The following is a 25,494-nucleotide window of genomic DNA, read 5'->3' as shown; positions in this document are numbered from 1 at the left end:
GAGGAGGAGGAGGAGGAGGAGGAGGAGGGGGAGGAGGAGGAGGAGGAGACAATGATGATGCCAACAACAGGATGGAAAAGAGCTTTGAAAGCATTCCGTTAGAGAACAGTTGAGGGAACCCAAGATGTTTAGTCTGGGTGAGGAAAGACTATTTGAAGGACTGTCTTGTGGAAAGAAGCATTGAGCTTGTTCTTGTTGGTCTTGAAAAACAGAACTAGAAGCAGTGGGTATAAACTGGTGGCAACTACTGAGGCAAATTTAGATTTGATCTAAGGAAAAGTTACTTTAAACCTTGGGCCTCATTTAAAAATAAACTGGGCTTCCTCAGAAGCAGTGGATGCCCTCTTCTAACCGAGGCTGTAGGACTTCTTGTTGTGTATGCTGTTCAATAGAAAGCATCTTGTGCAGGTATGGATTGGATTAGGTAGCCTGAGATCCTTTCTACCTATAACATTCTGGGATTCTGTAATGACTAAGTCAGTTCCAGGGTGTTTCAGGGCCCTCATTATCTCCCAAAAGGTGTTACCAGTGAGGACTGTGATGCTTTTCTACCTATTCTTCAAGGACTAGCTAGAGCCCCAATTCTCAGCAATGCCCCAACCTGAAACAGTTCCTATACTAATCCTCTGAATATGACAAACAGGTATTATGTATGATTTCTTCAACACAGAGACCATGTTGTCTTCTATCATTGGTTATCTTCTTAAGTTTATGTCCTGTTTCTCAAACTAGAGTAGTAGATCTTTAAGGATAGGGATGGGATAGTATATTTTGGTCTTTCTGTGTCCTCGGTGCTTCGCATAGAGCCCTATATCAAGTAATCAATGAAAGAGCATTTATTATGCATTTACTATTTTCCAGTAAGTGCATAATACTATATTCCAGTTGGGGTGTATGGAGTGTTTAGGAAGGACTAGTACCTCTGAAGGAAGGGCTAGGACTAGTACTAGCCCTCTGTGAGGGCTTGCTGAGCCCTTTTCAGGGCTGCTTAACCAGCTTTGGTATCCACCTGCCACTTAGTTCTTTCCTGTGATTCCAAGAAGCCATAGCATGTTCTGTGGCCTCCCCCTGATAAAACTGTCTCCGCAAATGGACTAAACCAAGTTGAGGGGAAATGACAGGCCTCAGACCTCATGGTGAGTTAGGAGGTGTCTTTCCCTAGGCATGTGAAGACTGGTAGAATGGATAGATGAGAACAATTCATTGGCCATGAAGGTGCCTGAAGCAGGTGCTGTGAAGTATGTAGAACTTGGTCCAACACTGAAGATACGAAGATCCTCCACTACATCCTGGGCTATCGCCAGTTGTTCTGACTTTTGTCCTGCTTCTGGACTTGGATGACTCTGGAAGAGAGAGTGAGGCTGGCAACTTTATGCAACTCTGCCTTACTTAAATCCAACTCCTACACATCTCAAGACTTCATCCTTGTGAATGTCATTGGTCCTCTTCGAAAATGAAGGACAAACAACTATTTGCCAGGCATTATGCTACATATTAAGTAATGCTGAGTATTGGGCAAAATAGGGGCAACTAGGTGACAGTGGAGAAAGTGCCAGGTCTAGAGATGGGAGATTCTGGGTTCAAATCTGGCCTCAGACACTTCCTAGCTGTGTGACCCTAGGCAAGTTCACTTAACCCACATTACTTAGCCCTTACCATTCGTCTGCCTTGGAACTAATATTCAGCATTGATTCTAAGATGGAAGGTAAGAGTTTTGGGGGGTTTTTTAAGGCAAAAAAAGAGGCAAAATCAGAGTCTGCCATCAAGGAGGTAACAGTCTAATGAGGGAGACAACATGAAAGAGAGAGAGAGAGAGAGAGAACAAGAGAGAGAAAGTGAGAGTAGATGGAAGATAATATACTCAAATATTTATTGGTAATACATATATACATATTTATAACAATTACTGGCTATAAACACTACTTGTCCAGTGTGTCCATTGTATTTGTTCTTATGTACCTTTTATAAATAACTATCTCATCTCCATCAACAGGTTATAAATTCCTCAAATTCAGAGGCTGTGTCTTCGCCTTGCTACTATGGTAATTCATCCTGGAATGTCCCGTGCACCCCAAGAGGAATCGCAAGTCAAGACATTATCCCTGTGATGTCATTAGTCCTCTTCGGAAACAATGGATGAACAACAATTGCAATCCATACACAATGTGTGTTTCTTAAATGTTGAACAATCACCTGACTGACTTCAGGGTAGAAGATTCTACATCCAATTAGCACCCACAGGACAATTATTTTGTCTCTCATCACTAACGCTGGTTCCAGTCTATTGGATGTGTCACTAAGAGTCCTTCTCCAGGGGTTCTGCAGCCCTTCTAAAATAGTTGAGGAACACAAACCCTTTCAGAGAGAACACCAGTAGAAATAAATCCTATTTATTTGGAATCAGAGGACCTGGGTTTGAATCTTGGATCGACCTCTTAATAGCTGTGTGACCTTGAGCAACAATTAACCTCTCTGGTTCTCAGGGTCCTCATCTCTAAAATAAGGGGTCAGACTAGATTATGTCTAAGATTCCTTCCAGCTCTAAATCTGCTATCCTGTGAACCCCACAATTTAACACTCAATTATATTCTACTTGGATTATTTCTTTTGAGTTTCTCCAAATAAACTAACATCCTCAGGACTTTGGTCCTCTCGGTAGATCAATGGCTAAAAAGCACTGTAAGCACTTATTGTTCATTCCACTAAACAAACATTTATTGGATACCTACTATGTACAAAGCACAGTTCAATGCACTGGGGGACTTTCAAAGAGAGAAATGAAAGCAAATCTATCTGCCATCTTTAGAGGCTGGTTTAGGAAAGCCAGTGGAGTAGGTTCTGAATGGCAATGGGTTGGGAGTCTGGGGACTCCTGGATTGAAATCACAGCCCTGACTCTTGCTAGTTGTATGATATGGAGCAAGTCTCTTCATCTCTCCGAATCTTGGCTTCCTCAACTATAGAGCAGACATAATAAGACTTATACTACCTACCTGGAAGAGTTGACTTTGTCCTGTGGTCACCCACACCCTTAACAACCATTTTGAAAATATATATCTAGCCTTGATTCTGCCACTAATTTGTGTGCCTTTGGGCCAATTACTTAATTTCTAAGGAGGCTGCTTCCTGGTTAGGGAAACCAGTGTGAGTGGCTCATAACTTTCCCTCCCTACTGGAAAAACAACTGAAAACTGCGTATCCTCCCAACAGTTGGGCCCTGGGTGTCTTGGTAAATAGAGGTTGGCTTGTTAGCCTTGAAGTTGCTTTTATATATGGACTTTGTAATCCCTTAAGGGCCTTTAGCATCTTTCTTTGGATTTAAAGGTGTTTCCTGGTTGATTCTCAAGTGTAGTTTGGACCCTGGAGCCCTACCTCCCAGGACCAGACCCATCTAACCTGTATTCTGTATTCCAAATAGATTGGTGAGAAATGTCTCCCATTGGGCTGTGTAGGGGCAGAAGCAAAAACGGATATCTAATATAATCATATAATCTAAGGGGATACACGGCATCATATCTGCCCCAATCTCTTCCACCAGCCTTTCTGATGTGTCCCTCTGTGGGACTTGCTGTGTCCTCCAAGGTACCTGTTAAAATACAATATCTGAGACAGCTAGGTAGCACAGTGGATAGAGCTCCAGGTCTGGAAATTGGAGGTTCTGGGTTCAAATTTGACCTCAGACACTTCCTAGTTAGGTGACCTGGGCAAGTCACTTAACCCCAATTGCCTAGCCCTTACCCTTCTTCTCCTTTGAAAATGATACTTAATAATATCAATTCTAAGACAGAAGATAAGGGTTTAAAAAATACAATACTGTAAGGGGGTCTCCCATAAACACTTCAAAAGGAATTAGCCAGAGGCAGTTGTGGCTCATTGGGTCAGAACTCCAGGACTGGAATTAGGAAGTTCTGAGTTCAAATATGACTTCAGATACTTCCTAGCTGTGTGACCCTGGGCAAGTCACTTAACCTCTGATTGCCTGACAAAAGAATTCACTAAATCCACTGGAGAAGGAAATGGCAAACCACTCTAGTATCTTTGCAACAAAAATAAAGATAGCTATGGTCCATGGGATCATAAGAGAGTCAGACATGACTGAACAACAATATTAGCCAGTAGTTTCTATATCTTGAACCCCAGGGTGCATGATCTTAGAGGGGACAGTACACAGGCTGGGTTTTTTCTTTTAAACATTAGATTTGGTTTTCTGTCCCCTTGAAGCACTTTGTTTTTGATCGATGTGGAAGGACTTTCAGAGGTCTGGAATTTTGCTGTGTCTAAGCCGCCATCGTCCCAGAATCTCTTTTAAATATTAGGAAGGAATAGGGCAGGAAGTGGTAATTTAGCACCCCAGACAAGAGGCTCTTTAAGTGTATTTATATGTACTATTCTTTTCGCCAAAATAATTGAATGAGTTTGTACCTGTGGATTGACTCATCTCATTAATACCTTTCATTCTACAAATGATGATTCATTAGCCTTGCGGGGAAGGAAGAGTGGAAGAGTCTGGGCAGTTGGGATGTGGGGGTAGGAAAGCAGGAATTTATTTCAACATATAATTTATTAAATATTACTTTGTGTAAGGCATCTTGCTAGTGAATACAAAGACAACTTGACCATAATCTGTGTCTTCAAGAAATTTACATTCTAGGATGTCCATCGGTTGGGGAATGGCTGAACAAGTTGGGCTATATGATTATGATACAATACCACTGTACCACAAGAAATGATGAACAGGGGGAAGCTAGGTAGCTTGGTGAGCAGAGAGCCAAATCTGAAGATGGGAGTTCCTCAGTTCAAATCTGTAATCTCAGATACTTCCTAACTGTGTGACCCTGGGCAAGTCACTTAACTCCCATTGCCTAGCCCTTACCACTCTTCTACCTTGGAATATTGATTCTAAGATGGATGATAAGGTTTTATTTTATTTTTTAAATAAAATTAATTTTCATTAATTAAAAATAAAAAATCAGTTTGTTTTATTATCAAAAAGAAAAGTAATGACAAGCAGATTATGACAAGGAAAGATCTACATGAAATTATGAAAAGCAAAATGAGGGAAGTCAAGAGAATATTATATACAACTATAGAAGAGATATTTGAAGAATAACTTGTGAACGTCTACCTCCAGAGAAAGAACTGATAAAAAGAAATGTGAAAGACACACACACACACACACACATATAGTCACTTTTTTGTGATCTGATGCCTTCTCTAGTGCAAGGAGGGGAGAAAGGGAATGAGATACTTGAGAATTTTGACGTAACTAACAACACGTAAATTTTTTTTTTTTTAAGAAAAGCTTATATTCTACAAGGAGCAATAGTTTTAAGGAATTTGTGTTTTTTTCCTTCATCTTAAAGCTAGACAAAGGTAGAGAACCAGCATTACTGACTTTGTTTTACTCTATACTCCATTTCTCCCCCCTTCTGTCATAGATCTTGCTCTCTTAGAACCAGAGTCCATCTCCCAAGGGGACAATTAGATAATTTGGTCAATGTACTTCCAATCTAATGACTAAAGGCAGAAAATATTCTGTAGCATCTTCCTTTAAGGTCCTAGGTTTCCTTTGTGTGTTATTATAAGGGCTTTCCAGAGACAGTATTTATTGTTTAATTATTCTATTGTGTTTTTTATTTGTTTTCATTTGATATTAGGTCATCTCAGGTCTCTGTGATCTGCCTTCCTCTCCTAATACAGGGGCCAGCCCATCATCTCCTCACCCCATGAGATTCCTGATTGTGTTTTTCCTGAAAATCCTCCGGAAAGGACATATTATGTACCTTCTCTTAGTTCATTCCACATTTTCTATATACCAGCAATGCTCTCAGAGTGTCCATCTGTATTATCAGTCAATTAATAAACATTTATTAGGCATCTACTATATGCCAGGCATTGTGCTAAGTGCTGGGAATATGGGGAGGGGGGAGGCAAAAGACAATCCCTGCTCATAGCTTAATGGGGGAAATGACATGCAAGCAACTATGTACAAATAAGATATAGGCAAGATGAAGTGGATAAAAGATACTGTGAACTTGTATAAATTAAATAGTGCTAGGAGAGAGAATGGACTTGGGATTTCACTGACATAGAAACTCCCAAATGAGAAAACTGTAAGTTAAATAAAATGTATAAACTTGTGCAAATCAGGTTGATGTAAAAATCTATCATAAACATTTCCATATGAAGTCTATCATTTAGAATCCAAAGAAACAATAAAAGCTCTCTACTACGACCCTTTCATTATATAGATAAAGAAATTAAGGACTAGAGGAAAATCATTTGCACAAGGGCACTCAACTAAGAAGCAATGCAGGCCACGTCTTCTGACTCCAACATTTTTTTTTTGCAATTTTTTTTTAAACCCTTGTACTTTCGGTGTATTGTCTCATAGGTAGAAGATTGGTAAGGGTGGGCAATGGGGGTCAAGTGACCTGCCCACGGTCACACAGCTGGGAAGTGGCTGAGGCCGGGTTTGAACCTAGGACCTCCTGTCTCTAGGCCTGACTCTCACTACACTGAGCTACCCAGCTGCCCCTTGACTCCAACATTTTGCCAACATTTTGTCCATTGTTTCTGGCATCATACACTGCAACATAAGACACATACTATCTCTGAAATTGAAGTTTGTCTTAAGAACAACAGAAAGGCATATGGTGGGTATGAGCTGGTAACAACCCAGTAAAGACAACAAATTATTCAGAAAAAGAAGTGATAATGCACAAGATGGGCATTAATTTTCCCAAGTCTATTCAGCTCTTTTTGTTTGTTTCTTCATTAGATTTATTGAGTTCTGAAATAGGAACATTAAAACCCTCTATACTTATCAGAAAAGAAAAGAAGGCCTTTAAGAGGCAAGAATCACCAATGGACAGCCTCATGCTTCTTTTTATCAATATCTTTTTATCAATAACAACTGCTACTAGGCCCACTCTCTTTCTCTCCATTATCAAAGTCCTCTCAGTAATGAATCCACACACAGTAGATTGGATTTAATCCTAGGGGAGGCTAGATCTAAAGAAAGAAATATCAGACTTTTTCTCAAATTATTTTTATCTATCTATATTGCTAACTAGATCACCAGGAAAAATCACTTAAAGCATGGGTTTGGTTCATTCAAGTCCTCTCCAAAATGAGAGAATAGATAATAAATCAGGAGGCAGCTAGGTGACTCAGCAAGTAGAGTATCAGGTCTGAAGATTATCAGGTATATAGATATAGATATAGAGATAGAGATAGAGATAGATAGATATAGATATAGATATATAGATATATATAGATATACATATATATATAATCAAGTATCAGGTCCTGGGTTCAAATTTGGCCCCAGATTTTTCCTACCTGTGTGTCCCTGGAAAAGTTACTTAACCTCCATTGCCTAGCCCTTATTGCTCTTCTGTCTATTCAGTATTGATTCTAAGACAGAAAATAAGAGGTTCTTTATGTAATTTAGGTGTAGATCAGTTATTTATGTCCTCCACAGGAAAGAAATGTTTACCTGAGACTCAGAAATATACATTAACAAAGACTTAAACAAGCAACAGGAAATTATAACTATTCTCTCCTGGGAATTTGAGACTTAAACATCAAAACAGAATAGTTTGCTGGACTCCTGAGTAGGCATTTCATTTACAAGTCTACACTGCCTCCCTCAAGGATCGTGTCTCTAATCAAGATGCACCTAGACATGAGCTTGAGCTTATCCTCTTGCCAGTGGTCATCTTCTGCAAGACACAGTAGGCATTGCTGGAGACACCAACTGAAGTACAACCAGCATCAGTGAAAAATCCAGTAACTTCCAAAGTAGAGAGACTGCTGAAATTCTCACCTGAGGATCTCTGTTCTGTCACTGGTTTGGTTGGTTGTTGTCCTTCATACTCAAAGAAGAACAAAATGGCATCACAGCAATGTCTTTTGACTTTTTTTTTAAACCCTTCCCTTCCCTCTTGGAGTCAATACTGTGTATTGGCTCCTAGGTGGAAGAGTGGTAAGGGTGGGCAATGGGGGTCAAGTGACTTGCCCAGGGTCACACAGCTGGGAAGTGTCTGAGGCCAGATTTGAACCCAGGACCTCCTGTCTCTAGGCCTGACTCAATCCACTGAGCTACCCAGCTGCCCCTTCTGTCTGTCTTTTTAAACAGATGCAGGGCTCCCAAAGGACCACCCAGAGTTTGCTACGTCATCCCAAACCACCAATTGCTTCAGCACTGAGCCATAGGCATCCCCATAAATTGCCATGACTGCTGCAGTGTCAGCCCCACACATGCCCTACAGGATGCACTCCACTATATATATAAGCCCCTGCAACACCTAAATACCAAAAGAAGTACACAGTGGATAGAGCACCATGTCTTTGCAGGTGCCTGAAGAAGCCCAGTCAGTCATGGTGGCTACCTCAGAGGAAAAGGTGCTGGCCAAGAGACAATGCCCTGCCCCCCGTTCTCCGTCTGAGTTCGGTTCCGTGCTTCCCGTCTCGGGGGCCTCAGTTCCCTCCTCTAAGAAATGAGGAGGTCAGCCTGGAGGTTCCCTCTGGAAGCTCACCCACCCATTTGGGCCATTCTTTATTTAGCAGGAGCCATCCCTCCCCACCACTTCCCTCTCCTCCTTTCCCTTCCTCTAGGCACACTGAATCCAGGCCTCAGAACAATGAATTGGAGCAGCCCCAAAACCAGGCCTGGCAAAACAGCTTTGGTTCTGAAACTCCTTTCGTTCTTTTTCTCTGCGGGAACTTCTTCCTGCCCTGTCTTGCACACTCTTCCCTATCAGCAAACACACAAAAAGAGAACAAAAATAAAACACAGAGATATACATTAAGATGTATATGTACAGAGGGCAGCTGGGTGGCTCAGTGGATTGAAACCCAAGCCCAGAGATGGGAGGTCTTGAGTTCAAATATGGCCTCAGACACTTCCTAGCTGTGTGACCCTGGGCAAGTCACTTACCCCTCATTGCCTAGCCCTTACCACTCTTCTGACTTGGAGCCAATACACAGCATTGATTCTAAGAAAGAAGGTGTGTGTGTGTGTGTGTATATATATATATATATATATATATATATATATATATATATATATATATATATATATATATATCTGGGAGGTCTTGGGTTCAAATATGGCCTCAGACACTTCCTAGCTGTGTGACCCTGGGCAAGTCATATAATCCCCAGTGCCTAGTCCTTACCTCTTTCCTACTGGACCCAATACACAGTATCAATTCTAAGACAGAAGGTAAGGGTTTAAAAAAAAAAGCACTTACTATGTTCCAGGCAGCTAGGTGGCACAGTGGATAGAGCACTAGGCTTGGAATCAGGAAGACTCAACTTCAAGAGTTCGAATCTGGCCTCAGACACTTCCTAGCTGTGTGACCCTGGGCAAGTCACTAAATCCCCACTTCCTACCCCTTAATATACAAAATTGATTCCAAGATGGATGGTAAGGGATAAAAAAATGAAGGCAAATGGGCTGGAGGGTACGGTGTCAGGTCAGATGGCAAGATCTGGTGATCTTCCCTCTTTACACAAAGATTATAGACAGGGACTTCCTCTGTTCACTGAAACAGAATAAGCAGTCATGTCTGCCCTGTGGCCATAGGACAGGTGCTTAGAACCATTATTTATGGGAAGTGGGAAGTAGGCCCATGATCAGAGTGGTCCAGTCACTGGAGGCTCCCTCCAGGGAAGGGGGGCATTAACAGGAAGATTAGGGAAAAGGGGAGATCCTACAGGGATGGGGGTGGGGGATGTAGACAAGGGAGAAGTACACCAGAGTAGCTAAATGGTTTGCCCCGAGTCACATCTCACAAAGATGTAGCTCTGGTGTCTCCACGCCCCACCCAGCACTCCTTTTCCTCATTCTGAATAATAGAAATGGTTTTCCCCCACACTCCCTTTATATCCACCCATCCAGGTCTCTGGGTCTGTCTATGGGGCTGAATCGGTGGCTTGATCCTAGTTCTGATCCCATCCCAGATCCCTTGGGAATGGGGAAGGGGGGAGATGAGAGAAGAGGGGAAGCTGCTATCTCACCATCTGCTCTGCATTTCCTGTTGTCTCTTGCCGAGGAGCGGCTCACCAGGGCACAGGGCTGGAGCCAGAGACACAGAGGCTAAAGTGCCTGTCCTCCCCGAGGGACCCCTTCTCCTGCCCTCCACCTCCCCGTCTCAGCTCCCTCAGGTGGGCTTGTTCCTGATCCCCTGCCCTTGAGTCCAGGATGGTTTGCAATCTGACAAGCCTGGGCATCCAGCTGGGCGTTCCAAGGCCACTTATTTTCAAGTCCTAGGAGATCTGGAAAGGGGATGAGGGCCGGGAGAGGTTTGATGGCCTCATCAGACCCTCTCCTACCTCTCCAACCTTATAGGGTGGCACCGATGCCATCGGGGGTATAGCCAAAGACACTAGTTCTTATCACCATCTGGGGTATGGTAGAATCGATTCCAGATTTGCAGTCACAATTCCCCATTCCTCTGGGCTCTTCTCAGCAAACCTGTGAGGCTGGTAGAGCAAAGTACTATTTTCCACATTTAAATATTAAATAATTATCATTAATGAGCATTCATTAATAATGATCATTGAACTGACCCCAGAAGCCAGTTATTCTGACTGAAGGACAAAAGATTTTCCCCATTGTACCATGGTAGCTAGATGGCTCAATGGAGAGAGAGCTGAGCCTGGAGTCAGGAAGACTTGAGTTCAAATCCAGCCTCTCTAGCTGAGTGACCCTGGGCAAGTCACTTCATTTCTGTTTGCCTTAATCTGGAGAAGAAAATGGCAAACCACTCCAGTATCCTTGCCAAAAAACCCGACGGACCTTGTTATGCTATGACACTGGGTCGTAAAGAGTCCACACCACTGAACAACAACAAACCACGTTCCTATTCCTCCCCAGCCCTGATCTTTTTACAATTCTGCTTCTCTCTGGGCCTCAGTTTACCTCCTCCATAAAAAGAGTTTGATGAGGTCAGGAGGTCCCAACCCCTTTTTGTGTCATGGACCCCTTATCAGAAGAGTGTTTTTAAATGTACAAAATAAAATACTGAAGATGACAAAGGAAAGCAAAGGTCAGTAAAAATAAAAATACATGTGGGTGAGCCCCAAATTATGACACCTCCCCCCACCACAATGAGTTCCCTACGGTCCCTTCCAGCTCAAATGCACTCTGAACTACCCAAGCAAAACAGCCTCAGAGGTGGGGCACTCTGGAAGCCGTGAGAAAATAGAACTGCCCGCAATCTGACTAACATCTTGGCTTTTCTTCCCATTCTTCCACTGATTCCTTTGTTCCCCCAAATCCTTACACAGCAACCTCCAGCTCCAGTGATGCACCAGGGGCCAGGCTCCTGCCCTGGCTCTCCACATCCCCTTTTTTCCCATTCTCCTCTTCTCCCCAGGCTAATCCTCTCTCTACCTCAACTCTCTACAATGGAATGACAGAACTGCAAGAGATATTAGACATCATCTCATCCAACTCTCTGTCCTCCCCATTTCCCAGAGGATAAAACTGAGGTCCAGAGGAGAAGTGACTTGCCCACGGTCACACAGAGGGCACACACAGCAGAGTGGGGATTTCTAAGGCCATATCCAAGACTGATTCCACTATACCTTCGATGGTGTCTCGGACTGGAGCTGAGCTCATGAGGGTGGGAATTGGAGAGGGGGAGGGGATGTGGCCTCTAAATGGAGGGGCCAGGGGATCCCACCAGCCCCTCCTCTCCACCTCCTACTCACCATCCCGTCCCTCCCCCCTTTAAAATTCTTAGACCTCAAGGAGTCACCACGGAATTCCATTCTCCTGACAGCAAAGAAATCAAATCGTTCTCGCCAGAACCCAATTTCCCCACAAGAATGTTTGGTTGGCCTTTGTCATGGCAGAAGGAGCCGGGCTCATCCATTAACGGGTTTAACTCGTTTATTGTCGGGATTCTGTCCTTCCCCACCGCCCAGCATCCTCCCAGGCTCTGCTCCTGCCATTCAAGCCGCTTCTCCCCTCTCCAATCCCTCCCACTCCCCCCATGGAGGCTCCTAAGCCTCCTTGGCCTTGGCCTTTTCTAACACTCACCCTCCACAGCTTCTCTGGGGCCGGCTCAGTTTGGAAAGACCGTGGGAGAGAGGAGGCCCAGGTTTTCCTGATGACATCTCTGTGGAGCCTTGGGCAAATCCCTCGCCTCAGAGCCTCAGCTGTTTCATCTATGAAATGGGGGTGATCCCATGTCTTCCAATCCGTCACAAAGGAGGGATGATGCTGACAAAATGCTATGCTAGCTCACCTTTTTGGAGAACTTTACATTTAATTTAACTTAAACATTAAAGCACAACAAAGGGCTACTGAGGTGGAGTATTTTTATTTTCCCCTTTTTATAGATGCAGAAACAAAAGAAAGAGGTTCAGTAACGTCAATCAGAGCACTGTTGAGTTGGAATCTTCTGGGTTATCTAGTTCAGGGACCCTTTCCGATGATTGGCCAGTTCTTCCATTTTTTTTAACCCTTGCCTTCCATTTTACAATCAATACTATGTATCAGTTCCAAGGCAGAAGGGCTAGGCAATGGGGGTTAAGTGACTTGCCCAGGGTCACACAGGTAGGAAGTGTCTGAGGTCAAATTTGAACCCAGGACCTCCCATCTCTGAGTCTGGCTCTCAATCCGCTGAGTCACCCAGCTGTCTCCTCCCCCATGTTAAGGAAAGTGATCAGGACATCCATATTAACTCATTTATTTCTCTCTGATCTCTACCTGACTTTCCAGAATTCTTTTTCCGCCCTCACCCACAAAGTTATATTCTCCCCCATCTTATCCCTTGATGCTGGATTTCCTTTCTGAGTTCTCTTCTCAAATTAGAATGTAATTTCTCGGGGGCAATGAGGGAGCTCAGTAGATTGAGAATCAGGTCTAGAGAGAGGAGGTCCTGGGTTCAAATATGACCTCAGACATTTCTAACTGTGTGACCCTGGGCAAGTGCCTAGCCTTTTCCTGCCTTCTACCTTGGAACCAATACACAGCATTGATTCTAAAATGGAAGGTGAGGGCTTTTAAAAAATAAAAATAAAATAAAATAGAAGGTCTTAGAAGCAGCTAGGGTAGCACTGTGAGTAGAGCTCCAAGTCTGGAGTCAGAAAGACCTGGGTTCAAATCTGGTCACTTCCTAGCTGTGTGGCCCTGGGCAAGACCCTTAATCCCTATTTCCCAGCCCTTACCACTCTTCTGCCTTAGAACCAATATACTGGATTGATTCCAAGAGGGGAGGGAAGAGCTTTTAAAACTTTTAAATTAAATTAAAATTAAAATTAAGAATGTAAAATCTTAGGAGCAGCTGGGTGGCTTAGTGAATTGAGAGTCAGATCTATCAATGGGAGGTCCTGGGTTCAAATGTGACCTTAGATACATCCTAGCTGTGTGATCCTGGACAAATCACTTAACCATGTGACTTCAGTTTCTTCATCTATAAAATGAGGCAGATAAGGAAACAGGAAATCACTCTGGTATTTTTTTAAACCCTTACCTTCTGTCTTAGAATTGATACTGTGTATTGGTTCTAAGGCAGAAAAGCAGTAAGGGCTAGGCAATTGGGGGGGGAGGGGCGGTTAAGTGACTTGCCCAGGGTCATACAGCTAGGAAGTATCTGAGGCCAAATTTGAACTCAGGACACCCCTATCTCCAGTTCTGGCTCTTTATCCAGCTGCCCCTCACTACAATATTTTTGCCAAGGAAATCCCAAGAGGGAATCATAAAGAATCGGACCTGACTGAAATGACTGAATGCCAAAAAAGAAAAGCTCCGGAGAACCTTGGATCTACAACTTAATTTCTGCCATCCATTTCTTCACTTATGAAATGGGGGAAATGATATCTTCCTTGCTTACCTCACAGAACTCTGGATAGGATCTGAAGTAATGGATTTGTCCAATCAACGAACAACTCGTTGGGTATCTATTATGAAGTGAAGCAAATTTAGAAAAAATACAATCCATGCCCTCATGTGGGAGAATGTAAACTGATATGAAGGGATATGATGCAAATGCAGATAATTATAATGTATAGTTTTTGCTGTTGTTCAGTCATTTCTTCAGGCACATTCAATTCTTCACAATCCCTTTTTGGGATTTTCTTGGCAGAGAAACTGGAGTGGCTTGCCATTTCCTTCTCCAGGTCATTTGACAGATGAGGAAATTGAGGCAAACAAAATTAAGTGACTTGACCACTGTCATACAGCTAGTAAGTGTTTGAGGCCAGATTCTATGACTTGGTGAGTAGCATTGGTGGCAAACATCTGGATTTGAAATCTACCCGATGTAAGTCTTGGGTCTACATAGGTCTAGGGTGAAGGTGTTGGGGGGGGGGGCGGGGGCAGGGGAGTGATACTGCCAACACCAGCACCTAGATGGTTCCCAGGATGGCTTCTCCACTCCCATCTCCTCCTTGTTCCTTCTTCTCCTCTTCACTGCCTGCCTCTCATTCTTCATCTGTCCTAGCAGCTGCCAGGAGTTGGGCTCAGAAAGAACTGGAAAGGGAGCACGGGCAAGGTCTTGCCCCTTTTATTAGCAGTCTTCCTATAAGATTTGGGGATGGTTGGTATATTTGGTTCCAGTGTGGCTGGGAGATTAGCTATGGTTTCTAGTTACCCAGACTCCTCCAAGTCTGTCTGTAATGGGGATAATACTGAAAAAAGCCAGCCCCAGCAGAGAGAAATGGAGGCGGATTTATTGCAGGAGGTGAAGTCATGGGAGATTTCTCACTTTGGTTCTGAGGGCAGGACCATCTGCTCTGGGATCCGCCTGCCTGGTGCTGGGGGGACCCCTTGCCTGCAATTAACTCTCAGTTATCCACATGCAATTATCCACTCAAGGAGGGGAGTCAACGAATGGACTTAAAAAATTTTTTTAAGTTGTTATTCGTTTGGACTCTTTATGACCCCTTTTTGGAGTTTTCTTGGCAACGATGCTGGCGTGGTTGCCATTTCCTTCTCCAGCTCATCTTGTAGGTGAGGAAGCTGAGATAAACAAGATTAAGTGACTTGCCCAGGATCACACAGTTAGTAAATATCTGTAACCCCATTTGGGGTTTTCTTGGCAAAGAAACTGGAGTGGTTTGCCATTTCCTTCTCCAGCTCATTTGACAGATGAGGAAACTGAGGCAGACAAGGTTAAGCGACTTCTTCAGGGTCACAGAGCTAGTAAGAGTCTGAGGATGGATTTGAATTTAGCCCAAAACTTGATTCACTGAGCCATCTAGCTCCCCATTAAAAAACAAACAAACTTCATTCTCCTGTTACAGAGGATGAATTGTCCATAACTAATGATCCACGGTCCAAAACTTGATCTTAATAATAGCCAGATTTTTGGAGGACTTTGAGATTTGCAAAGCCTTTTACATATGTTATCTCATTTGATCATCAAAACAGTGTAAAGAAATGGGTGCTATTGCCATCTCCATTTTACCGATGAGGAAACTGAGGCTGAAAGACATTAAGTGATTTGCCCAGGTTTCGCAGCTAAGAAGTCACTGAACCAGGATGAGAACTTGGGTCTTTCTGACTCTTGGGTTCTAGATTCTTTCCATTCCACCACTTGGCTGAACCTGCATTATTTAGGCCACAAGCAATGGACTCCCTCCTCTTAGCAGGGCTCTCCCCACTGAGCAGCCCTCTCTTCCCCTCCTCAGAGCCATCTCACTTTCTTGGCCTTGGGGTGATCATTAAGATAGACTGAAGTGAATTCTTTTCCCATACTAGCCCCACCTTTACCATCTCAGTGTCCTGGGAAACCCCTCAGATACCTACTCATTATTTCTGAGGCCTCTCCCTGCAGAAACCACCTGGGGCTGACAGTTTCTCCCTCCGAAATGTTCTGAGTAAAAAGATAAGAACTTTTAGAAGTGAAACCTCTAATTTACACACATACACGCACACACACCTGTGGGAAGGGTCAGCAGCCAGCCCTGGGCCTTGACCCTTCCTCTGCCTACATCTCTGGGCCTGACCGCTTTACCTGTCCTCCCAAGGGTGGTGATGGGAAGTTGAAGAGTCTCTTCTCTACACAAGTTGCTTCTGGGACTAAACAAATTAGGGAAAGGGCCTCAGAGGCACCCTCTACTGGTATCTCCCTCCTGCCCAGACAGTCTCACTTCCTCCCTTTGGCTAGCGTCCCACAGAGGCAGAGGAGATTGAGGAACCCCACATTACCCAGAATCACTTCCCACATTTTCTGTAAGGCAGGGCAAGCTGGGAAGGCTGAATTGGAATGATGGGGAAATGATAGACTACTTGGTCCAAATAAGGAAAGATGGACAGAGCATCCAGGAAAACATCAAAAATGCTTAGAAAAGATTACTTAATATTCAATAATGGGAATCATAAATGTTAACAATATTAAACAATAAACATTAAATAATACTTAACTAAATGCAATTGAAGAGATTTATATTTAATTTCTTTTCTTTTTTTTTTTTTTAGTTAGCAACCATTAAGTTGTTTGGGTTTTTCCCCACCTCTCCCTCACCCTCAGAAGAAGAGAGAGAAAAAAGAATGGGGGATACAGCCAAGTGGCTCAGTGGAAAGAGTGTCAGGTCTAGAGAAAGGAGGTCCTGGGTAAAATATGACCTCAAATAGTTCCTAGCTATGTGACTGGGCAAGTCACTTAATCCCAATTGCCTAACTCTTACCATTCTTCTGCTTTAAAATGGATACTTAATACGGATTCTAAGAGAGAAGGTAAGGGGGTGAGGTGGGGAGGAAGGAAGGGAGGGAGTGGGGGACGGTGAGAGAGACAGATAGACAGACAGACAGAGGCAGAGGGAGAGACAGAGAGAAAGAGAAACAGAGACAGACAGAGAGGGAGGGAGGGGGAGAGAGACAGAGACAGAGACAGAGAGGGATGGAGAGAGAGAGAGGGAAGGAAGGAGGGAGAAAAAAGAGAGAGAGAGAGGGAGGGAGGGACACAGAGAGAGAAAAGCCAAATCAAGTTCAGTAAACATTTATTAAAAGCTTATTTGGAGGCAACTTAGTAGTACAGTAGATAGAGTGCCAGGCTTGGAGACAGGAGATTCTGGGTTCAAATTGGGCCTCAGGTACTTCCTAGCTATGTGACCCTGGGCAAGTCACTTAACCTCCATTGCCTTGCACTTACCACTCTTCTGTCTTAGAATTGATCCTAAGACAGAAGATAAGGATTTAAAAAAAAAAAAAAAAAAGGAGACATCCAGAGAGTCAGAAACAAAGCCCAGAAAGAAATTGAGGACTGAACATGGACCCTGAGACTCTTCCTTAAAGTGGAAGTTCCAGGTGGGACTAAGCAATCAAGGAAAAGGTGAGGAGGGCAGGGTAGCCAAGGCAGTTTGCAGAATGAAGATTAAGAAAAACAAAATCTTCATAACAAATATTTGTAGTCAAGCAAAGCAAATTCCTATATTTGCAATATCAAAAAATGCAATAAATATAAAGCCAGCCATATCCACAATCCCATCAGTATGAACAGTCAGGTAGGGGTAAATCTGAGCAAACTTCCTGGAAGAGGCCAGGTTAGGGCCAGGTTTTATAGCTGGAGCAGGGCAGCAAGGTGATGAAGTGGATAGAATGGCAGGCCTAGAATGAAGAAGACTTGAGTTCAAGTCCACCCTCAGATACTTTCTAGCTGTGTGACCCTAGGCATGTCACTTAACCCTGTTTGCCTCAGTTTCCTTATCTATAAAATCAGCTGGGGAAAGAAATGGCAAACCACTTCAAGAAAATCCTAAATGGGGTCACAAAGAGTCAGGCATGGCTGAAACAACTGAACAATAAAATAAGAAGCTATTGGAGTTTAATGAGTAGAGAATGACAGTGAGTCAATAAGTAATTATTCATCTACTACTATGTGCCAACCATTGAGGAGACAAACATAAACTTGAAAAACAGGAGTCCTGCCCTCAAGGAGCTTACATTCTAACATGGAAAGACTAAAGCAACTGAACAACAATTATGGCGAGGCAAGTAGCCATGCGGTATGTCAGAGAGTTAGAAAACCTGATTTTGAATCCTGACTGCTCAGTTATTAGCTCTGAAATCAAAGGCAAATTCCAAACTTTCTCATCTATAAAATAGGGGTAATGAGGCTCAGACTCCCTATCTCTCAAGACCATTGAGAAGAAAATATGAAAATGCTACCACGTAGACGAGAGGAGTTATTATTCTGAAGTGGGGACCATGATGGATTGGTGAGCGAAGGGAGGGAGCCAGAATCAGTGCCATTGATAGGAAGGACCTCCTCCCACTTGGTTCAGTCTCCACGGGTGCTTCATCTCTAGGGGCTGATTTCATGCTCTGCTGCCTTCCTGAATTTCCTGGGTTCCGGATGATTCTGGTCTGAATCATAGAACCGCTGAGCTGGAAAGTACCCGGGAGACCATCTCATCCAACGCCCTCATTTTACAGGTGAGGAAACTGAAGCCTAAATAGGGGAAGTGGCACAAAAGCCTCCGAGAGATAATACAGAGAGGCCAGAAGTTGTTGTTAAAACACCTGAGTTCAAATCTCAGCTATGATGCTGAACCAACTTTGTGGTCATGGACAAGCAAGTTAGTTTTTGTGAGTCTCTGTTCCTTCATCTGCAAAATGAGATACAACTTATAGGATTTAACTCACAGGGTTATTGTAAAGAAAATTATATATAAATATATTATATAATAATAAATAACACATTCTAATAATATAATGATAAATTATATTTTATAAATATGACATATATTTATATACATATAGGGTCATAGATTCAGAGCTGGAAAGGACCTTCAAGGCAATCTATTTCAACCCACCTAATTTCTTTTTCTTTTTTTTTTCTTTTTATAAAACCCTTACCTTCTTTTTTTTTTTAATAATTTTTTTATTTTTAGAAAAAATTTCCCTGGTTACATAAGTCATGCTTTTACTTTACCCTTCACCCCCTTCACCACCACCCCATCCCCCTACTCACCCCCCCCCCCAGCTAATTCGAATTTCCACTGGTGTGGTCAGTCAAGACTTATTTACCCATTATTGATAGTTACATGGGTGTGGTCTTTTCAGGTCTACATCCCCAGTCATGTTCTCATCAACCTAAGTGTCCACGCAGTTGTTTTTCTTCTGTGTTTCTACTCCTGCAGTTCTTCCTCTGAATGTGGATAGTGTTCTTTTCCATAAATCCCTCCAAATTGTCTTGGGTCATTGCATTGCTGCTAGTACAGATGTCCATTACATTAGATTTTACCATAATATATCAGTCTCTGTGTATAGTGTTCTTCTGGCTCTGCTCCTTTCGCTCTGCATCAATTGGATGCAGTCTTTCCAGTTCACATGGAATTCCTCCAGTTTATTATTCCTTTGAGCATCCTTACCTTCTTTCTTAGAATCAATACTGTATATTGGTTCTAAGGCAGAAGAGTGGTAAGGGCTAGACAATGGGGATTAGGTGATTACCCAGAGTCACATGTCTAGGAAGTATCTGAGACCAAATTTGAACCCAGGACCTCCCATCTCCAGGCTTGGCTCTCTCTCCACTGAGTCACCCAGTTGCTCCCTCCCCTCATTTTAGAGAAGAAGAAACTGAGGCTCAGAGTCCACTGACTAGGCAGACAAACGAATCCAGCTGAAGCAGCAAATCACCCCAAAGGAGCTACAGGAATCAGCATGTTTAAGGCAGGTAGAGCCATTACAGCCATTACCATCACCTTGACTACTTACCAATAGCCCATGACCTTTTGATCTCAAAAGCCCCAGAAATAGCAGGATGCCACCAGCCTGGAGTCAGGAAGATTCATCTTTTTGAGTTTAAATCTAACCTCAGACATTTCCTAGCTGTAAGACCCCAGGCAAGTCATTCGACCCTGTTTGCCTCAGTTTCTCCATCTGTAAAATGAACTGGAGACAGATGTGGCATGCCACTACAGTATCTTTGCCAAGAAAACTCCAAATGGGGTCCCAAAGAATCTAACACACCTGAAAAAAAAGACCAAACAAGGCTACCAACCCGTTCTCACAGTCATGGATCATGGAAGCAATTCTTGAGGAGACACAACCTAACAACTTCCTTGGAAGATGCTGTAGCCCTGTCCCACCCCATTTTCCTTAGCAGCCCCCAACTACTGAATACATGGAAAATTAATTTCTAGCTACTAAAGTCCTTGGCACCTTCAAATGGTTCTCCATCAGAAACAGACATGGTTTTGTCGATGGAAATTTCATTAAAGGAGAGACATTAACATCTGCTTTGCAGCTGCACCCTAAGGACCATGGAACCTTTCCATATGATTTGCAGCTGAAACCTCCAATATGTGTTATCTCTCGCCTTAGAATCTAAGTTCCTTAAGACCTTGAATCCTGTTCACTTAGCAGTACTCTGCCCAGACTAAGCACTCCATAAATGCTTTCTTTAAATGTTTTATTGCATTTTTTGTCTATTTGCTAAATATTTCCTAATTACACGTTCATCTGGTTCAGCCACCAAATGTAGTAGGATTTTTGTAACCCACATCATCATAACAGCTAGCATACATAATTCACTCATTCTCTCTAAAAAATGATAAGCAAAAGGATTTCAGAAAAAGCCAGAAAGATCCGCAGGAACTGATGCAGAGTGAAATAAGCAGAACCGGGAAAACATTGTACGCAGTAACAGCAAAACTATGGAATGATCAGCTGAGATAGATTTAGCTACTCTGAGATGATGCTGAAATAATGCTATTGACCTCCAGAGAAGGAACTGTTGTAGACAGATGGAGAGGGAACAAAGCACACTATCTTTCACATCAATGTATTTATGGTTTTATGTATTTATGGTTTTTTTTTAATTTTTTAAAAACCCTGACCTTCCATCTTGGAGTCAATACTGTGTATTGGCTCCAAGGCAGAAGAGTGGTAAGAGTAGGCAATGGGGGTCAAGTGACTTACCCAGGGTCACACAGCTGGGAAGTGTCTGAGGTCAGATTTGAACCTAGGACCTCCTATCTCTAGACCTGGTTCTCAATCCACTGAGCTACCCAGCTGCTCCCATATGTTGAGGTTTTGATTTTGAACAAGTGTGCTTTTACAATAATGACCAATATGGAAGTGTATTTTACATGATAATAAAAATAAACTAAAATGTTAAAAAGAAAAGAAAATGCATTCATTCAAATTTTAGGATCACAGGATTAGAGCTGGCAGGGACCTCATGGGCCATCTAATCCAAACCACCTCCTTTTATGAGTGAGAAAACTGAAGCTTAGAGAGATGTGTATGACTACTAAGTAGCAGGACAAGTGGCTAGGTATCACAGTGGGCCTGGAGTCAAGAAAACTCATTTTCCTGTCTTCGAATCTGGGCTCGAACACTTACTAGCTGTGACCTTGGGCAAGTCCTTTAACCCTGTTAGCCTCAGTTTCCTCATCTGTGAAATGAGCTGTAGGAGGAAATGGCAAAGAGCCCTAGTATCTCTGCCAAGAAAACCCCAAATGGGGTCACAAAGAGTTGGACACAAGTGGAAAAAAAATGACTGAACAACAATCGCAAAAAATGTTGCAGGACTGGAGTTTGAAGGCAGACTTTTGATTCCAAATCCTGTTCATTCCACTATTAGAGGAGCTTATAACATAGCAGGGACTAAAAAACCGGATCTCCTACTTCCCTGGCCCAGTGCTATATCCACTATACCATGCACACTCTTTCCTCCTCATAAATTCCTGCCATAAAGTCTACACTATACAATCTGACACTTGTTCCTATGTGGTGCCCTCTGTTCTTCTCTAATTATTACCTCTGCGTTGTTCTTGTCTCTCCAAATAGACTATAAAAGCTTAAAGGGCAGCGGCCGTCTTATGTTTGCTTGTTCCCTCTATAATGTCTGTTATAGTAGTAGGTACACTGCCATGAGGGTGCAGTAGTCAGGGAAAGCTTCATGAAGGAGGAGGGACTTTAGCTTGGCTTAGAAGGGTGGGGACACTCTATTTGGTATACACTTTGAAGGCTGCCTTGGCCTGGAGTTTTGGAAGTTCTGTCTTGCACACAGCTATATTCTTGTTCTCTGAACCCATCTACCCTTCAGGGCCCAGACCTTCAAGGAACAGACCTTAGAACTCTGGTCCCACTTTATTGGGCTTGTGAGTCTTGGTGCCAGAAATCTGCTGGACTCTTGATATTTATTCCAGACTCCAAAGGGCATTTTATTGCTGTAGATCCTGGCATCAGGAAGAAAATGCCAGGTGGGCAGCACCTAGACTAATCCTGGCCCTCTTGATCACCCTAAACAGCTGGCTACTCCCCTCCAGTCACCTAGCTCTCGTAATTCCCAAGACATAGAGAGGGTGCAGGCTTGGAAGGCCAGATTGCCCACAAGCAAAATTTGTGGGGTCTTCTTGAATAGGAGCCCGAGAAGTGGGACTGAGAGAAAGGAAGAAAAAACGGAGAAGACACCACTGAAGATTCTGGCAGTGTAAGAACCAGGAAGGGGAGAAACTCCAAGAGCCAGAGGTCCCCCACATCCTTGGGCCATATGGGGGCAGCCTGAGCAGTTTACTTAGTTTGGCTTCAATAAGGCCCCTTTTGTTTCCCACCCTTGCAGCAGACAGCAAACTCTAAACGCCAGCCCTCTCTCTCCCCCATCCAGCTGTTTTCCACACATTCCTATCAGAGGCACACTCTGAAAGCCAGGCTGTTAGACTTCTCACCCAAGGCCCCCGCCCCGGCCAGCCCCCTCCTCAACCCCAGCACCTTTCAGACCCTATTTCAAAGCTCTATTCTGCCTTCCCTGTCCCCCTCTAGGACAAATGTTCCCCACACCAAGAAGTGGGAAAGGAAGATGGGAGGTAGGGGACACACTTCACAGTGGGGGTACTTATTCAGTGCTCTGACACCAAGTTGAGAGGAGGGGCAGAGGATTACTGTTCCTCAGCATCTGGCCCCACAGCTGCCACACATCAGGAAGAAAAAAAGGGAAGCTAATGGGGGGAGGAGAGAAGGGCCATTTAACTTGAGAGCCACCAATATTGCTATATTGTCATTATTGACATTATTGACTATCATGAAAACCAATAATGATAGGATAGGATACAAATGCCTTCTGTCTAATAGAGTAAGTAGATCCCCAGAATTCCAAGAACTTAAAGGGAGGACAGAAAGTCCTATTCTTTGCATCTCATTATTTAGTGGAAAGAGAACAAATCTGGGTGCCAGTTCTGGTGCTGCCAGTTACTAACTGTGTGATTTTAAGAAAAAAGTCAATCAATAGGAGTTTATCGAGAACTAGTTTTATGCCAGGCACAGAGAGGAGGAAGAGGAAGAAGGAAGAGGAGGAGGAATAGATGGAGGAGAAGAAGGAGAAGAAGCTCTCTGCCCTCATTCCAAGAGAAACAATACACCTCCATTTAAGCTGATCTACAATATATTAAAAAAAAGAGTAAAGAGGGCAGCTGGGTAGCTCAGTGGAGTGAGAGTCAGGCCTAGAGACGGGAGGTCCTAGGTTCAAATCCGGCCTCAGACACTTCCCAGCTGTGTGACCCTGGGCAAGTCACTTGACCCCCATTGCCCACCCTTACCACTCTTCCACCTATGAGACAATACACCGAAAAACAAAGGTTAAAAAAAAAAAAGAGTAAAGACGTGGTCCTTTTCAAGATGAAGCCTCCAGGTGGAGGGACCAGGAAAAACCTAAGATAAGGAATCGATGCTTGAGTTGAAAGGTATAGGAGGTTAGAATTAGAAGCAGAGGAAAAGAGAAATTATATTTCAGAAAGAGGAGATACTCTGTGCAAAGATGTGGGAATAGAAAATAGTCCAATTTGGATCGATTATAGAGTTCATGAAGGTAGTAATGTATAAGTCTGAGCGGGTTAGACTGAAAGAGAGCTTATGATGTCAGTTAGAAAAGTTTGTATTTGATCCTAGAAGCAAATAACGAGACAGGCAAGAGACCCTAGAATCAAAAAATCTAACAACAGCAACATTCCTGAGCACAGCCCACATGACATTAAAATTTAATTGGGTCTGGGTTCAAAAAGACACTTGCTAGCTGTATGACCCTGGGCAAGCCACTTGACCCCCAACTTACCGATTCTCTATCTTGGAACTAATACACAAGGTAATTGGAAATTGCTTAACAAAATAAAAAATACAACAAAACGCTAATATGTAGTTTTCTAAGTCAATATTCAGCCAGCATTGACAACACTGCTCTAAAAGGACCTCAAAATTCCTTCATCTTATATATGAGGAAACTGAGTCTCAAAGAAGTAGAGCTACTTCATAGAGGAGGAATAGTCTGAAGTAAAACTGGCATAGGCAGATTTGTGCTTTAAGAATTTCACTTGGCCAGTTATGTGGAGTATGGATTGGAGAGGAGAAAAAATGAAAAGGGGAAAAGTAATTTTATTTCTCTGAGGTTTAGTTTCTTCATCTGTAAAATGGGAATAATAATCCTTTCCTTGCCAGCTTCAAAGGATTGTTTTAAGGAAAGAGCTATATAAATGTACATTGCTATTATCACTGATATTCCTACCCAGGTGAAAAGGGCTAGGAAATAAGCAAAGGGTGAAGCCAGGGTTGGGTTCTTTCTAGCTGCCTAGCTCTCTAGGGCTAAGGCAATCATACAGTGCAAATTGGGCCACATGATCTGACCAAAACAAAAAGCAAAAAGCACACACACACACACACACATATTTTTATTTACAAGGCCTCATTTAAAATTACACTTTATTTTCTTTGGCTTAGGAACTGTTCCAGTTTCTCAAGGTTCTAGACTCAGCTAAGCAGTCTTGGAATTAGGAATCTAGCTAGAGTTATAGCCAAAGACAAAAAGAGGGGATCTAAAGAGATTAGTTCTCTAGTCCCCAGTTGAAAGAAAAAAAGGGCTCAGCTTTAAGAACCCTCAGAAGAAAGGAGCTGGAAGATTCACCAGGAAAGTAAGACTAGAAGCTTGAGTTTTATTCTCTGTGGGCATTCTCAATAGCTATCCCTATGGGAGTCTCTTCTTCCTTTTGTCTCTCTATTTTGTATCTACTTATATGTGTATATGCTGTTTCTCCTTAAAATCTAATCTCCCTGAAAGTAAGGAAATTTCCTTTTTTTTTTTTTTTTAAATTTTTCTTTGCTAGCTGTAAGCATTTAGTAAGGACAATGAAGGCCTTGTTGATTAATTTGTAAAATGGGTCGACATGTCTCTTTCTTAGAGTTCAGGAAGCTAATAGTCCTAATGCTGCGTACAAAGATCACCTCCTTCTCTTTTCAGTTCTGGTCTGAGACCCAGGTATCTGACTGACTGTGGCAGCAATGATGTAAAGAATAAAGTAGTTGCCATCAGAAGCCATGGGTTCCACGTCCTGCCTCTACTTCCCAAGTGAGTTATCTTTTTGAGCCTCGGTTTCCTCGTCTGTGAGATGTCATTAATATTTGTGATATCTTGTCACCCATATATGGGACGTCCCGAGGATCAAATAAGGTCTCGCGTGGAAAGCTAGCGCTAGGTAAGTGCGGATCCTTGTCCTCGTTTTCCCATTGCATCAAAGAGTCCCAGGGTTGGAGGGA

The sequence above is a fragment of the Gracilinanus agilis genome, chromosome 1 (genome assembly GCF_016433145.1).
Source record: "Gracilinanus agilis isolate LMUSP501 chromosome 1, AgileGrace, whole genome shotgun sequence".
Classification (NCBI taxonomy): domain Eukaryota; kingdom Metazoa; phylum Chordata; class Mammalia; order Didelphimorphia; family Didelphidae; genus Gracilinanus; species Gracilinanus agilis.
This window is presented reverse-complemented; position numbering follows the sequence as displayed.